The sequence below is a fragment of the Bos indicus genome, chromosome 15 (assembly GCF_029378745.1).
Source record: "Bos indicus isolate NIAB-ARS_2022 breed Sahiwal x Tharparkar chromosome 15, NIAB-ARS_B.indTharparkar_mat_pri_1.0, whole genome shotgun sequence".
Taxonomy (NCBI): Eukaryota; Metazoa; Chordata; class Mammalia; order Artiodactyla; family Bovidae; genus Bos; species Bos indicus.
This window is the reverse complement of record NC_091774.1, coordinates 25834654-25853173: the sequence shown is the minus strand read 5'-3', so window position 1 is coordinate 25853173 and position 18520 is coordinate 25834654.

The following is an 18520-nucleotide window of genomic DNA, read 5'->3' as shown; positions in this document are numbered from 1 at the left end:
ATGTCTCTGTTTTTGAATATGCTATCTAGGTTGGTCATAACTTTCCTTCCAAGGAGTAAGCGTCTTTTAATTTCATGGCTGCAATCACCATTTGCAGTGATTTTGGAGCTCAGAAAAATGAAGTCTGACACTGTTTCCACTGTTTCCCCATCCATTTCCCATGAAGTGATAGGACCAGATGCCATGATCTTCGTTTTCTGAATGTTGAGCTTTAAGCCAACTTTTTCACTCTCCACTTTCACTTTCATCAAGAGGCTTTTGAGTTCCTCTTCATTTTCTGCCATAAGGGTGGTGTCATCTGCATATCTGAGGTGATTGATATTTCTCCTGGCAATCTTGATTCCAGCTTGTGTTTCTTCCAGTCCAGCATTTCTCATGATGTACTCTGCATGTAAGTTAAATAAGCAGGATGACAACATACAGACTTGACGTACGCCTTTTCCTATTTGGAACCAGTCTGTTGTTCCATGTCCAGTTCTAACTGTTGCTTCCTGACCTGCATACAAATTTCTCAAGAGGCAGATCACGTGGTCTGGTATTCCCATCTCTTTCAGAATTTTCCACAGTTGATTGTGATCCACACAGTCAAAGGCTTTGGCATAGTCAATAAAGCAGAAATAGAGGTTTTTCTGGAACTCTCTTGCTTTTTCCATGATCCAGTGGATGTTGGCCATTTGATCTCTGGTTCCTCTGTCTTTTCTAAAACCAGCTTGAACATCAGGAAGTACATGGTTCACATATTGCTGAAGCCTGGCTTGGAGAATTTTGAGCAGTACTTTACTAGCGTGGGAGATGAGTGCAATTGTGTGGTAGTTTGAGCATTCTTTGGCATTGCCTTTCTTTGGGATTGGAATGAAAACTGACATTTTCCAGTCCTGTGGCGACTGCTGAGTTTTCCAAATTTGCTGGCATATTGAGTGCAGCACTTTCACAGCATCATCTTTCAGGATTTGAAATAGCTCAACTGGAATTCCATCACCTCCACTAGCTTTGATTGTAGTGATGCTTTCTAAGGCCCACTTGACTTCACATTCCAGGATGTCTGGCTCTAGGTCAGTGATCACACCATCGTGATTATCTTGGTCGTGAAGATCTGTTTTGTACAGTTCTTCTGTGTATTCTTGCCATCTCTTCTTAATATCTTCTGCTTCTGTTAGGTCCATACCATTTCTGTCCTTTATCGAGCCCATCTTTGCATGAAATGTTCCCTTGATATCTCTAATTTTCTTGAAGAGATCCCTAGTCTTTCCCATTCTGTTGTTTTCCTCTGTTTCTTTGCATTGATCGCTGAAGAAGGTTTTCTTATCTCTTCTTGCTATTCTTTGGAACTCTGCATTCAGATGCTTATATCTTTCCTTTTCTCCTTTGCTTTTTGCTTCTCTTCTTTTCACAGCTATTTGTAAGGCCTCCCCAGACAGCCATTTTGCTTTTTTGCATTTCTTTTCCATGGGGATGGTCTTCATCCCTGCCTCCTGTACAATGCCATGAACCTCATTCCATAGTTCATCAGGCACTCTATCTATCAGATCTAGGCCCTTAAATCTATTTCTCACTTCCACTGTATAATCATAAGGGATTTGATTTAGGTCATACCTGAATGGTCTAGTGGTTTTCCCTACTTTCTTCAATTTAAGTCTGAATTTGGCAATAAGGAGTTCATGGTCTGAGCCACAGTCAGCTCCTGGTCTTGTTTTTGCTGACTGTATAGAGCTTCTCCATCTGTGGCTGCAAAGAATACAATCAATCTGATTTCGGTGTTGACCATCTGGTGATGTCCATGTGTAGAGTCTTCTCTTGTGTTGTTGGAAGAGGGTGTTTGCTATGACCAGTGCATTTTCTTGGCAAAACTCTATTAGTCTTTGCCCTCCTTCATTCTGTATTCCAAGGCCAAATTTGCTTGTTACTCCAGGTGTTTTTTGACTTCCTACTTTTGCATTCCCGTCCCCTATAATGAAAAGGACACCTTTTTGGGGTGTTAGTTCTGAAACGTCTTGTAGGTCTTCATAGAACTGTTCAATTTCAGCTTCTTCAGTGTTACTGGTTGGGGCATAGACTTGGATTACTGTGATATTGAATGGTTTGCCTTGGAAACGAACAGAGATCATTCTGTCATTTTTGAGATTGCATCCAAGTACTGCATTTCAGACTCTTTTGTTGACCATGATGGCCACTCCATTTCTTCTGAGGGATTCCTGCCTGCAGTAGTAGATATAATGGTCATCTGAGTTAAATTCACCCATTCCAGTCCATTTTAGTTCGCTGATTCCTAGAATGTCGACATTCACTCTTGCCATCTCTTGTTTGACCACTTCCAATTTGCCTTGATTCATGGACCTGACATTCCAGGTTCCTATGCAATATTGCTCTTTACAACATCGGACCTTGCTTCTATCACCAGTCACATCCACAGCTGGGTATTGTTTTTGCTTTGGCTCCATCCCTTCATTCTTTCTGGAGTTATTTCTCCACTGATCTCCAGTAGCATATTGGGCACCTACTGACCTGGGGAGTTCCTCTTTCAGTATCCTATCATTTTGCCTTTTCATACTGTTCATGCGGTTCTCAAGGCAAGAATACTGAAGTGGTTTGCCATTCCCTTCTCCAGTGGACCACATTCTGTCAGATCTCTCCACCATGACCTGCCCACCTTGGGTTGCCCCACGGGCATGTCTTAGTTTCATTGAGTTAGACAAGGCTGTGGTCCTAGTGTGATTAGATTGACTAGTTTTCTGTGAGTATGGTTTCAGTGTGTTTGCCCTCTGATGCCCTCTTGCAACACCTACTGTCTTACTTGGGTTTCTCTTACCTTGGGCGTGTGGTATCTCTTCACGGTTGCTCCAGCAAAGCACAGCCACTGCTCCTTACCTTGGACTAGGGGTATCTCTTCACCACCGCCCTTCATGACCTTCAACATGGGATAGCTCCTCTAGGCCCTTCTGCGCCCACACAGCCAGGCTCCTTGGGCATGGAGTTCGTCCTCCCGGCCGCAGTCCCTGGCCTTGGGCATGGGGGTGTGGGGTAGCTGAGGCCAAGCTCAGTAAATCTTTAATCCAATTTTCTGTTGATGGGCAGGGCTGTGTTCCCTCCCTTTTATTTGACCTGAGGCCAAACTATGGTGGAGATAATGAAGATAATGGCAACCTCCTTCAAAAGGTCCCATGCATGCACTGCTGCACTCAGTGCCACCAACCCCGCAGCAGGCCACCATCAACCCACGCCTCTGCCAGCGACTCCTGGACACTCATGGTCAAGTCTGGGTCAGTCTCTTGTGAAGTCACTTCTCCTTTATCCTGGGCCCTGGTGCACACAAGGTTTTGTTTGTGCCCTCCAAGAGTCTGTTTCCCCAATCCTGTTCTGGCAGCTTTATGGTGGGTTTAATGGCAACCTCCTCCAAGAGGGCTGATGCCATACCCAGGTGTGGCCAAAGCCCCTGCCCCTTCAGTAGTCCAATAAAGCAGAAAAGCATCTGTATGCAGGTCAAGAAGCAACAGTTAGAACTGGACATGGAACCACAGACTAGTTCCAAATCAGAAAAGGAGTACGTCAAGGCTGTATATTGTCACCCTGCTTATTTAACTTCTATGCATAGTACATCATGAGAAATGCTGGACTGGATGAAGCACAAGCTGGAATCAAGATTGCTGGGAGAAATATCAGTAATCTCAGATATGCAGATGACACCATCCTTATGGCAGAAAGTGAAGAAGAATTAAGAGCATCTTGATGAAAGTGAAAGAAGAAAGTGAAAAAGTTAGCTTAAAACTCAACATTCAGAAAACTAAGATCATGGCATCTGGTCCCATCACTTCACGGCAAATAGATGTGGAAACAATGGAAACAGTGACAGACTTTATTTTTGGGGGGCTCCAAAATCACTGCAGATGGTGACTTCAGCCATGAAATTAAAAGACGCTTACTCCTTGGAGGAAAAGTTATGACCAACCTAGATAGCTTATTGAAAAGCAAAGATATTACTTTGCCAACAAAGGTCAATCTAGTCAAAGCTATGGTTTTTCCAGTAGTCATGTATGGATGTGGGAGTTGGACTATAAAGAAAGCTGAGCACAGAAGAATTGATGCTTTTGAACTGTGGTGTTGGAGAAGACTCTTGAGAGTCCCTTGGACTGCAAGGAGATCCAAAGAGTCCATCCTAAAGGAAATCAGTCCTGATTTTCACTGGAAATACTGATGCTGAAGCTGAAGCTCCAGTACTTTGGCCACCTAATGCGAAGAACTAACTCATTGGCAAAGACCCTGATGCTGGGAAAGAATGAAAGTGGGAGGAGAAGGGGACAACAGAAGATGAGATGATTGGATGGCATCATTTACTCAATGGACATGAGTTTGAGTATGCTCCAGGGTTGGTAATGGCCAGGGAAACCTGGGGTCCTGCAGTCCATGAGGTCACAAAGAGTTGGACATGACTGAGCGACTGAATTGAACTAAACTGAACTACAGTCTGTGTAGTTCATGACTGTGTAGTTCATGACTGTGGCTCAGACCATGAACTCCTTATTGCCAAATTCAGACTTAAATTGAAGAAAGTAGGGAAAACCACTAGACCATTCAGGTATGACCTAAATCAAATCCCTTATGATTATACAGTGGAAGTGAGAAATAGATTTAAGGGCCTAGATCTGATAGATAGAGTGCCTGATGAACTATGGAATGAGGTTCGTGACACTGTACAGGAGACAGGGATCAAGACCATTCCCATAGAAAAGAAATGCAAAAAAGCAAAATGGCTGTCTGGGGAGGCCTTACAAATAGCTGTGAAAAGAAGAGAAGCAAAAAGCAAAGGAGAAAAGGAAAGATATAAGCATCTGAATGCAGAGTTCCAAAGAATAGCAAGAAGAGATAAGAAAACCTTCTTCAGCGATCAATGCAAAGAAATAGAGGAAAACAACAGAGTGGGAAAGACTAGGGATCTCTTCAAGAAAATCAGAGATACCAAAGGAACATTTCATGCAAAGATGGGCTCGATAAAGGACAGAAATGGTATGGAGCTAACAGAAGCAGAAGATATTAAGAAGAGATGGCAAGAATACACAGAAGAACTGTACAAAACAGATCTTCACAACCAAGATAATCACGATGGTGTGATCACTGACCTAGAGCCAGACATCCTGGAATGTGAAGTCAAGTGGGCCTTAGAAAGCATCACTACAATCAAAGCTAGTGGAGGTGATGGAATTCCAGTTGAGCTATTTCAAATCCTGAAAGATGATGCTGTGAAAGTGCTGCACTCAATATGCCAGCAAATTTGGAAAACTCAGCAGTCGCCACAGGACTGGAAAATGTCAGTTTTCATTCCAATCCCAAAGAAAGGCAATGCTAAAGAATGCCCAAACTACCACACAATTGCACTCATCTCACACGCTAGTAAAGTACTGCTCAAAATTCTCCAAGCCAGGCTTCAGCAATATGTGAACCATGAACTTCCTGATATTCAAGCTGGTTTTAGAAAAGGCAGAGGAACCAGAGATCAAATGGCCAACATCCACTGGATCATGGAAAAAGCAAGAGAGTTCCAGAAAAACCTCTATTTCTGCTTTATTGACTATGCCAAAGCCTTTGACTGTGTGGATCACAATCAACTGTGGAAAATTCTGAAAGAGATGGGAATACCAGACCACGTGATCTGCCTCTTGAGAAATTTGTATGCAGGTCAGGAAGCAACAGTTAGAACTGGACATGGAACAACAGACTGGTTCCAAATAGGAAAAGGAGTACGTCAAGGCTGTATAATGTCACCCTGTTTATTTAACTTGTATGCAGAGTACATCATGAGAAATGCTGGACTGGAAGAAACACAAGCTGGAATCAAGATTGCCAGGAGAAATATCAATCACCTCAGATATGCAGATGACACCACCCTTATGGCAGAAAGTGAAGAGGAACTAAAAAGCCTCTTGATGAAAGTAAAAGTGGAGAGTGAAAAAGTTGGCTTAAAGCTCAACATTCAGAAAATGAAGATCATGGCATCCGGTCCCACCACTTCATGGGAAATAGATGGGAAAACACTGGAAACAGTGTCAGACTTTATTTTTCTGGGCTCCAAAATCACTGCAAATGGTGATTGCAGCCATGAAATTAAAAGACGCTTACTCCTTGGAAGGAAAGTTATGACCAACCTAGATAGCATATTCAAAAGCAGAGACATTACTTTGCCAACAAAGATTCGTCTAGTCAAGGCTATGGTTTTTCCAGTGGTCATGTATGGATGTGAGAGTTGGACTATGAAGAAGGCTGAGCTCCGAAGAATTGATGCTTTTGAACTGTGGTGTTGGAGAAGAGTCTTGAGAGTCCCTTGGACTGCAAGGAGATCCAACCAGTCCATTCTGAAGGAGATCAGCCCTGGGATTTCTTTGGAAGGAATGATGCTAAAGCTGAAACTCCAGTACTTTGGCCACCTCATGTGAAGAGCTGACTCACTGGAAAAGACTCTGATGTTGGGAGGGATTGGGGGCGGGAGGAGAAGGGGACGACAGAGGATGAGATGGCTGGATGGCATCACTGACTCGATGGACCTGAGTCTGGGTGAACTCCAGGAGTTGGTGATGGACAGGGAGGCCTGGCGTGCTGCAATTCATGGGGTCGCAAAGAGTCGGACACGACTGAGTGACTGGTCTGATCTGATTTGATCTGAACTACAGTCACCATGCTGTCCATTATATCCCCAGAAAACTCATCTACTTTTTAAAAAGCATAATGTCTAGCCTCCTGAAAAGGAAGAAGAAAGTCCATCTCCTTTTGGAGGAGCTGCCTATCAGAGCTGCTGTTTTTAACTGTGAGTCCCATGCACTCAGGTGATGGAGCTACTGGCCTAAGGGTTAATTTTTAAATTTATTTTTATTTATTTATCTTTTGGCCACACTGCACAGCATGTGGGATCTTAGTTCCCTGACCTTGGATCGAACCCATGACGCCTGGAATGAAAGCGTGGATTCTTAGGCATTGGACCACAAGGGAAGTCCTCGAGGCCTGCAGGCTGTTAATTCTCCCGGTCAGATTCTCCAGGAGAGGCATCTTCTTTCTGTCTCACTAGCATTTTTTTCAAGTGCTCTGCTACACATCCCACCCACTTTCTGCTTCTGAGTTCCCTTTACCCCATCTCAGTCTGCTGTTAGAGCTCCAACTTGCAGCTGAGAAAGAAGCAATTTTTTCAGGATCCCCAGGGGGCATGGAGGACTCTGAGTCCACGATGTCCTGGCCCTGATCACCTCCTCAAGCCCAGATATAATATTTGGTCTCAAGAAGCAGAGGGGCCCCTATGAGCCTGGTGTGTGACTCTGTACCTGTTGCCTGGCAATTCCATGTAAGGCTGCCAGAATACAGGGGAGGAGCCTGGGAGAGCTCACTGTTCCTACCATTCTTCACTTGGGGAATGGGAATCCAGAGTTCCAGAATCTCCCACCTATTAGAGTACCAGAGCCTGGTCTTTCCCTATTCAAGGGGACATTTCTTTAGCCATTACTGTCTCCATACCTGGTCAAGATGGCTTCCTGACCAGCACTCACAGGCTCCCCTCCCAAACCTCCAAAAAAGCACAATAATTCTCCACATCTCAGCATGCCCCTGCCAGTGCAATCCCACCCTATGCTGGGACTATGTCTGCCCCCTGAGTGCACATGCACACGTGCACACATACATACACACACGCACGCACACACACACACACACACACTCCCACCCACTTCCTCTCAATATCGAGATTTTAAATCTTCTTTGAAAATGAAATCTATTATCCACTCAAATAATCATCCCACCACCCCCCTCCCCCTGAGATGATTAGCATCTGTGAGCATTATTTAAAGTGCTGCTTGGTTCCCATTTTGAAAAGCTGTTTTCCCCCCTCCCTCTCTCGCTGAATCCCCAGTGTAGGCTCAATACAGGCAGAAGCCCAGGCATGGCAAGAGAGGTCGGCTCTCATTAATACAGATCCCATTTATTTAAAAATAGCAATATTATGCCACTTTGAAATAGCCGGAGTGAGCTAAACCATTAAAGGATTGTGCATCGCCGACTTCGGACCTATTGTGAAGGCTTAATATTTCACAGCCCACTGACATACGGCACATAACCCACGGAGCAGCACCACTGGTTTGGCTGTTCGGAAGCGAGGAGTAGGGAAATAATTGAAGAGAATGTTTTATGACCCAACACAGAAGAAGGAAGAGAGCTGGGGCTTGGAGAAGGCTCTTTAGGCCTCCTGAAGCTAAGGGTGGGGACTGAGGCACAGATGGTACAGTTACATCAGTGATGTGTTGGTAGGTACTCAGGGGCTAACAGGATGGGTGTGGATGGGTACTCCATGTCCCTGGTCCCCTTCATAATGCTGTCTTTTTGAGAACCATTGTTTCTAACATGGCTAATGGGTTGGACTTCTGTGTGTTTCCACTCAGAACCCAGAAAATTACCAGATTATGTGATGCTTGGAATAAAGTCACATGTGGAGGTTGGGGGGAATGAATTTGAGGAGGAATGGGGCAATGGCTAAAGGACCATGCACACTTGCTTTGGAATTAAGACAGATTTCAGTTCCAATCTTGATCCCATCTTTCACTATGGGACCTAGAGTAAATTCTTAGCTTCTGAAATCTCAGTTCCTTACTCACTGCTATAGGAATGACAAAAGCTACATTTTGAGGTTTGTGAAGAGGGCTGAGTATATGACAACCCTGTTAATTTTGGTTTCTTCCTTTTTATATCTCTAGTCCCCTTTCCTTCTTCCCTCTCCCTCTGTCCTCCTAACACACAGCACTCTCTTCCCCATCACTACGTTCTCTCCAAAGCCTTGGGCCCAGCCTGGGCTGTGGTCCTCACTTGTGCACCTTGCTCTGTGGAAATGACCCCATGCTACCCAGCTGTCATCCTTAGCCTCATTGTCTTCCTGCAGTCTTGATCCTCCCAAGATTGCTTTGTTTAGATGTGCTCTTTCCAAAGAGGCCAGGCAGGGGACTTTCAGAGGAGACCTAGGCTTCAGCGACACTGTAGTTTAAAGAGTAGATCTTGACCTTAGAAGAGCCTGGCTAGATGCAAGCTCTAATGCCCCTCCAGTTTTCCATGGCCTCTTCCCAAGGCTCTGGGCCCTCTTGGCTATGGCTCAGGACTGGGCAGCTTCCTCGCAGCAGGCTGGTTAAACTCTCCCCAATGAGGGAGTGAACAGAGTGCGTGTGCGAATGAACCTCTGCAGCCTTGTTGGTGGACCCTGGTCCTCCCAGCTGCATCGGCTCAGATTTGCAAGAGGGGAGGAGATGAGCTTCTCTGTTCAGACCCACCACCCATGGAGCCATGGAAACAGCCTGCTTCTAGCCTGAGGAGCGGATGTTTTCAAGAACATGAGAGAGAAAATAGGGACGAAGTCCCCCGCCCACCTGTCTCACTCCTTTCTGCAGCCTGCTCCCTGTTTGCCTTTTTATTTTCAGATTCCCCTTTCTCTCCTGACCCAGTCCTCTGCCTGTGGGTAACCAGCCTCCTCTTCCTTATCCTGTAGTTGTTTCTTAAAACAAAATTTTAAAAAATGTTTTTGTTTCTTCTTTCTAATCAAAGGTAGCATAAACAGAACCTTCTGTTTTGTTTGTCTCTTGAAAAAAAAAATCCTTTCATTTCCTTCTCCTTTAACCAATGGGAGCCTCTTGCCCTTTGCCATAGGTTATGAGTGTGAGGAGCTCAGCTGTAGCTCCACAGACATTTAATTAGACTGTGGGAGGGAGGCAGAGAGTGAGCGTGTTCTTCCTACAGCTACAGAGCCAAAGCCGCCTGTTGAGCTGAGGATGCAGAATGCAGAGCTCCCGCGGGATGGCGGAGAAGCGCCAGGTCTCCTGCCTGTGGAGGAGCGGGGCAGGGAGTGAAGGTATGGGTCCAACTATGCTGATCTCCCCTTCCTCAAATTCTGCTGAGTACCAGAATATCCTCCTTGGGAAGATCTTTTCAACTCTAACGGAGTCTTCGAGAAATGAAATCATGCTTTACGGAATTGTAGTGACCTTCAGAGGTCATTCAACGCAGCCCTTCTGCCTGGCAGAGAGTGTGGATCTGAGGCCAGTCCTGATATCTAGGTTTGAGGCTGAAAGGCAACAGAATCCTAGTTCTGGCAGTAGTAGATTTAATTTAGGTATCTTTCTTATTAGTAGGTACGTGCACATGTGAGCTCAGTCACTTCAGTCATGTCTGACTCATTGCGACCCGACGGACAATAGCCCACCAGGCTCCACTGTCCATGGGATTTCTCCAGGCAAGAATACTGGAGTGGGTTGCCGTTTCCTCTTCCAGGGGATCTTCCTGACACAGGGATCAAACCTCTGTCTCCTGTGTCTTCTGCATTGCAGGCAGATTCTTTACCCACTGAGCCACCTGGGAAGCCCTTTAATGGATATACATGACTCAAAAGAATTCTCTTAATTTCTTTACCTCCATCTTTCTCTTTCTTTTCCCCTTCCTTCCTTCCTTCTCCCCTTTTCTTTTCTTTCTTTCTGTCTTCATCTCTTTGAATTCTCCTTCAAAAATCTAAACCAGGACCTCCCTGGTGGTCCAGGGGTTAAGAATCCGCCTGCCAGTGCAGAGGACCCGGGTTCGATCCTTGGTCTGGGAAGACTCCACATGCCACAGGGCAACCTAAGCCCACGTGCCACAACTACTGAAACCTGCACGGGGAGTCCATGCTCCACAAAAAGAGAAGCCACCACCGTGAGAGGCCCGTGCACCACAACTAGAGAGTAGCCCCTCTTACTGCAAGTAGGGAAAGCCCAAATGCAGCAGTGCAGACTCAGAGCAGCAAAAGTAAATAAAGGAATGCAATTAAAAAAAATCTAAACCAGCCACTCTAAGATGGAGGATACAGAGTAGGGGAGCATATTCCAAGGTATCATAGGAATACCATTTCTGTTCTTTTTTCTCTTGCCTGAAGCCCTGCCTCACAGAACAAGTAGACCTATAAATGAGATGTAGCTCATTCACGAATTGCTTGTGTATGACTTGGGAACACATTTTCCCATCAAAAATGATTGATGATTTGGTTCCCTTGCTGGCCCACAGATACCCACTGAACCAAATGGTGGCCTTGAAATATGAGTCTCCTCAAATTTCCTGAGCATTCTATGAGCAAAGAATCCTTAGCAGCCTAAATGCAGTCCCCCAGCTGAATTTTTGAGCCTCTGAGAGCGCTGAGCATCCGATTCAGCCTAGCTGCTTCTGAGATGGTCCTGAGCATGGAGGGACAATTGCTCAGAAGCCATTTACATTAGCTTTGAAATTAGGACAGACTTTGGTTTGGATCTTTAATTCCAGAAACTCCAAAGGAGGAGTGGGTTGGGATAGAAGAGGGCAACGTTAGTCATTCACGCATTCTCAAAAGGAAGGGCGGCTCAGTGGAAAACAGGGTTCTAATCCTTGGCTTCACCACTTTTTTTTTTTACGTTATTGAGTGAGTCATTTAGTATCTCTGGCCCTCATTTTCCTTAAAGAGAACACAGAGAAACATGAAGAAACACCTATAAAGAGATACAAAGTCTATTCAGAAATAAACATGTCTATAAATATATTCAGATGAGAGCAAGCGTGTTAGTAGAATGTGATTAGAACTCATTGGTGGTGGCCTGGAAAGACTACAAAGAGAGGAAGAGGAAATACTATATACCAAACACTCACTCTGAATCAGGCACCACTTTGAGTGGTTTGCATAGAAAGAGCAAGCTGGGAAATATATGATTTAAATATATCACCCCAGTATCCTTCTAAGGAAAGAAATTGTTTTTCTTTAGAAAAATACCTCCAATAAGCCACGTTGTGTATGGATGGTGAGGATGTCTTTTGGGAAGAGGTATAAGGAGAATGCCAAACTGTTCTGTACAAGAAATGGATAGAACTTCTGGTTCAAAATGGCAGACTGAGGCACGTAAGTTAATCTCCCCATTAAGATGACGCTAAAGGAATAAAAAAAATGAGCGAACCTGCAATAATCAAAGGAGTAAGGAATGAAGTCAAAATCAACAAACCCTTGGAAAATGAAAACTAGATGAAAGTGGGTTGATAAACGAAATGCACACGGAGCCTAAGTCCAGAATACATTCAGGTGGTGGCTGCAGAGGACATGGAAGTCAGTCTTCGTGGAAAAACTGGCAGGCTTTGGGCTCAGAGCTGACAGGTGTGGAAAAGGAGTGATACGTTTTCGCCACACTCTCCCCTCGGCACAGGGCTCCTGTCTTACAAAAGGAAGGCGATCTAGAGCTTCTAGTGTGGGCACCAGAGACCACAGCCTCCTCGTCCTGGCCCCAACCTTCTGACGACTTTTTTTCTTTTTTATTGAGGTATAGTTGATTTAAAGTGTTGTGCTGATTTCTGCTGTACAGCAAAGTGATTCAGTTATACCTGTGTATACATTATTTTTATACTCTTCCCCATTATGGTTTATCACTGGATATTGAATAGAGTTCGCTGTGCCATACAGTAGGACCTTGTTGTTCATCCATGCTATATACCCTAGCTTGCATCTGCTAACGCCAGACCCCCCAGTGCGTCCCTTCCCCCACACCTCCCGCTGCCCTCGGCAACCACAAGTCTGCTCTCTATGTCTGTGAGTCTGGTTTTGTTTCACAGATATGTTCATTTGCGTCATTTAAAAAAATTTTATTGAAATATAGCTGATTTATAATGTGTTGATTTCTGCTGTATAGCAGAGTGATTCGGTTATATACATATAGGCATTCTTTATTATATTCTTTCCCATTATGCTTTGTTGTAGGATATTGATTATAGTTCCCTGTGCTGTACAGTAGGGTTTGTTATTTATCCATTCTCTATATAAGAGTTTGCATCTGCTAATCCCAACTCCCAATCCAATTCTCTCCCACTCTCCTTCCCCTTTGGCTTCACGAGTCTGTTCTCTATGTCTGTGAGTCTGTTTCCATTTCATAGGTTTATTTGCATCATATTTTAGATTCCACATATAGGTGATATCATATGGTATTTGTCTTTCTCTTTCTGACTTTCTTCACTTAGTTTGATCATCTCTAGGTCCATCCATGTTGTTGCAAATGGCATTATTTCATTTTTTATGGCCGAGTAATATTCCACTGTATATATATATTCCACATCTTCTATATTCACTCATCTATCAATAGACAATTAGGTTGTTTCCATGTCTTGACTGTTGTAAATAGTGCTTCTCTGAAATAGGGGTGCATATATCTTTTCAAATTATAGTTTGTCTGGATACATGTGCAGAAGTGGGATGGCTGGATCATATGGTAACTCTATTTTTAGCTTTTTTGAGGAACCTCCATACTGTTTTCCATAGTGGCTGTACCAGTTTACTTTCCCACCAAAAGTGTAGGAGAATACTCTTTACAGATAACTTTTCAACCCAAATCCCCCTAAAGCAAAGCCTGCCCCTGGAAAAGCTCTGTCCTATAGCCTTATTCTCATTCAAATAAACCTACTAGGGAAAGAGACCTACATATACAATAGATACTTGGATAGTCAACCAGATCCTTATTTTTCAGTCCTAATGAACAACCAGATTGGCAAGTACACCAGGAAAATCCTGTGAAACATAAAGACTGAGGTAAATAAACAGAACAACAGAGCTAATTCAAGGAGTGGGATAAAATTTTCTAAATGTGAACTAATCACCCCCGAGAACTTTAATATAATATTATATCCATCATCACCACCATCATCACCATCACCACCACCATCAACACCAACACCACAACCACCATCATCAGTACCACCATCATCACCATCACCACCACAATCATCACCAACACCACAACCACCATCATCATCACCACCATCATCACCATCACCACCACCATCAACACCAACACCACAACCACCATCATCATTACCACCATCATCACCACCATCAACACCATCATCACCACCATCAACACCATCACCACCACCATCAACACCATCACCACAACCACCATCATCACCATCACCACCACCATCAACACCGTCACCACCACCATCAACACCAACACCACAACCACCACCATCATTAACACCATCATCACCACCATCAACACCATCACAACCACCATCATCATTACCACCATCACCACCACCATCAACACCATCACCACCACCATCAACACCATCACCACCACCATCAACACCATCACCACAACCACCATCATCATCACCACCATCATCACCATCACCACCACCATCAACACCAACACCACAACCACCATCATCATTACCACCATCATCACCACCATCAACACCATCATCACCACCATCAACACCATCACAACCACCATCATCATTACCACCATCATCACCACCATCATCACCATCACCACCACCACCATCACCACCACCATCAATACCAACACCACAACCACCATCATCATTACCACCATCATCACCACCATCAACACCACCATCAACACCATCACCACAACCACCATCACCATTACCACCATCATCACCGCCACCATCACCATCACCACCACCATCGACACCACCATCAACACCATCACCACAACCACCATCACCATTACCACCATCATCATCACCACCATCACCATCACCACCACCATCAACACCACCATCAACACCATCACCACAACCACCATCACCATTACCACCATCATCATCACCACCATCACCATCACCACCACCATCATCACCACCATCATCACCATCACCACCACCACCATCACCACCACCATCACCATCACCACCACCATCAACACCATCACCACAACCACCATCATCATTACCACCATCATCACCATCATCACCACCGCCATCAACACCATCACCACCACCATCATCACCAACACCACAACCACCATCATCATTACCACCATCATTACTGTCATCACCAGAACTAACACTTCCTTAGCACTTCTCTTGAACAGGGACTCTTTTAAACAAGCACTTGCTGATTTAGTCCTCATAATATCATAGGAGTTATCCATTATAATCAGCTTATGTTGGAGGTGAAGATATAGCATAGAGATGTTAAGTGACTTGCCCAAGTTCACATGACCAGTAGGTGGCAGTTGAGATCTGAACTCAACCTATTTGACTTTTGAGTTCTTGCTTTGAACCACTAGATTTAACTTTCTCTCATTAAAAATAAAGTAAAATAATTTTTTAATTTAAAAAACAAAAAAAGCTCAAACCAAACAACCAGCCTATGAAATAAAAATAACCAGAGAACAAGAAAAATCCTTGTGGCAATTAAAAATATATGATTGTCAAAATAAAAAATTTAGTGAAAGAGCTGGAAGATAAGGTCAAAGATATCTCCCAGAGAGGGGAGAGAAGAAAGAGGAGAGAGGACAGAGAGAGGGAGGGAAATGGGGGAAGAAAATTATCAAAGAAATTATCCAAGCATATTTCCCAGAGCCAAAGTATATCACGAGTCCTTAGGCTAAAAGGGTATATTAAGTGTCTAACACAAAGAATAAAAATGGTCCACACTGAGACTCGCACTAATGACATTTGAGAACCATGAAGATGAAAGAAAAGCATGCAACCAAACTGACTGGCCTCATTTTAAAATGATCATCACCAGCCTCAAGTGGGCCCCTGAAGCTCCTCTACATCCCCCTACAATTTCCCAGTCCCTTCACTCCCAACTTGGATCTTCCCTGGTGGCTCAGACAGTAAAGCATCTGCCTACAATGCCTACCATGTGGGAGACCCAGGTTCAGTCCCTGGGTCGGGAAGATCTCCTGGAGAAGGAAATGGCAACCCACGCCAGTATTCTTGCCTGGAAAATCCCATGGATGGTGGAACCTGGTAGGCTATAGTCCATGGGGTCGCAAAGAGTCAGACATGACTGAGCAACTTCACTTCACTCCCAACTTGGCTGTTATTTTACATCATCATCATTTCCTCTCTTCTCAATCCTCTACAAATGCCCCCCCACCCTACTCTGTCCCAGCTGACAACAGGGAAGTTACAAAAGTGAACCGTGCCATCCACCCGCCCACCACATCTACCCATGGACTTGCATCTCAGCCCAGATACTCTGCCTTCTCTGACAGCTACACTAGATGGTCTGTGCATGCGTGCCTGCTAAGTCGCTTCAGTCGTGTCCAACTCTTTGTGACTCTATGAACTGCAGCCTGCCAGCCTCCTTTGTCCATGGGATTCTCCAGGCACAAATACTGGAGTGGATTGCAGTGCCCTCCTCTAGGGGCTCTTCCCAACCCAGCGATCAAACCCATGTCTCTTACATCTTCTACATTGTAAAGTGAGTTCTTTATCACTAGCATTAGTTATGGTCTGTACTTAATCCTAAAACCAGTGCAACAGTTATGATCCCGATTTCATCCTCTTCTGCAATAATTTTTGCTAATGGGTCTTATTAGCTCTTGCCTCTCTTGCTGATCATTCCCATCTGCGTAGAAACAGCTTAAAAAGAACACTTCCACTCCCCACCTCCCTCCAGCTATGGCCTCTACTTTCTTTTTCTATAGAAAAAATATCTCCTTGAAAGAGTTGTTATACACCCTCTACAGCTTATCTCTTCTTATTTTTTTCTTGAATACTCTTCAGTCAAGCCCCCACTCCTCAAAACTGATAGTCTCAAAGTCACTACTCTCTTGTATGTTATAAAAATGATCCAATGTTCAATTCTTAGTCCTCAATCCATTTGACACATCAGCAGTGTTCGGTACGATTGATCATTCCCCTTTCCTTAAAACACTTTATCCACTTGATTTCTAGACACCAGTTTTCTGGTTTTCTTCTACTTCACTGGTCACTTCTCACTCTCCTTTTCTGGCTGTTTTCTGTCTCCTTGCTCTCTGAATTCTGGCCCTTTTAGAGTATTTCAGGGCTGACTGTTGAACTTCTTCTTTTCTCTATCTACACTGATTGCCCTGATGATCTCAGTGCAGCAATTCCATTTTAATTCCGTCTATTTGTGAACATTCCCAAATTCATCTTTCCGATCTCTACCCTTCCCTTGAATCCTAGGATTGTATATCCAACTTTTTATTCAACAATATAAGCCTTGTCTAATAAGCATTTCAAGTTTAATATCAACCCAAAATCCTTATCTTCCCTCCACCACTCCAAACCTTCTCCTCCCACATTCTTCCCCACATCAGTAAATGTCAGTTCTATATTTTCAACTGCACATGCCAAAAACCCCTGTAAAACCCAGAAACAGAGCAAAACAGACCTTGGTATCTTTGAATTCTCTCGTATTCCTAACCAAACCTGAGCAAATTCTGATGTGTCTGTCTACAAATTTTCCGGAATCCTATCACTTCTAATTCCACGGCTAATATTATCATCTCAGCTATCATTGTCTCTCATCTGGATTATTATAATAATCTCTTTAGCTATTTCCCTGCTTTTACTTCTGTCCTACTTCTGCCTCTATGAGATGCCAGAGTAGTTCCCTTAAATCACCCTGTACTTCATGCTATGCTTCTCCTCTCATAAATCTTCCCATCTCACTCGGGATAAAAGCCAAAAGCTTTCTATTGACTTTGAAGGCCCTTTATCATCAGGTTCCCCCAGTTCACTTTCCAGTTGTACCCCTATTCTGGGATGATCTTACCACTCTCAACTTTTCCTATTCCTGTACTTCCTCTCTTGAATAATCTGGCCCCAGATAATCCAATGGCTCACTCCTCCGTCTCTGGACACTTTGTTTAAATACAACTTTTCAGTGGTGATGTTATAAGCATCAACCACATTTGAAAGAACTCAAGGAGGAGAAAAGTTAGTGATGTGTACACAAATATATGCCATTCCTGTGACTTTTTGTTTATTGCTGATGTTCCAGATTTTCTGTGGGTGTTATTTCCTTTCTATCTGAAGTCTTGCTTTAGCAGTTCTCTGAGACCATGTCTGTTGACAAACGAATTCTTCTAGTTTTCCTTCACCTGCAAAACTATTTCACTTTCATTCCTTAAGGGTATTTTCACTGGAAATAAGGGAAACGGTTCTTCTATTTCAGCATTTAAAAAATATTATTCCACTTCCTTCAGACTTCCATGCTTTCTGTTGAAAAATCTGTGGGAACGAGAATCATTGTTTGATAAGTAGTACATCTTTTCATTCTAGCTACTTTTAAATTTTTTGTTTGTTGGGTTTTGTTGTTCATTTTCAGCAGTTTGATTATAACATCCACAAGAATGGATTTTTAATGGACATGAGTTTGTGCAAATTCCAGGAGATAGTGAAGGATAGGGGAGCCTGGCATGCTGCAGTCCATGGGGTTACAAAGAGTCGGACTTGACCTAGCAACTGAACAACAAGAAATGCTCTTGGGGGGTTGCTGACCTTCTTGAATCTACAGGTTTATGTTTTTCACCATTTAGGGAAATTTTATTTCTTCAAGTAATTTTTCAGCACTGTATATTTCTTTTTCTTTTCTTTTTTTTCCCTTTTACTCTTATTTTTCTTTTTCTGGGACTCTGATAGCATTTGAACTTTTTTATTGTCTCACAGGTATCTTAGGCTCCATTCATTTCCCCCCAAGTCTTTTCTTGAAATAATTTCTAATGATCAATTTTAAAGTTCACTGAGTCTT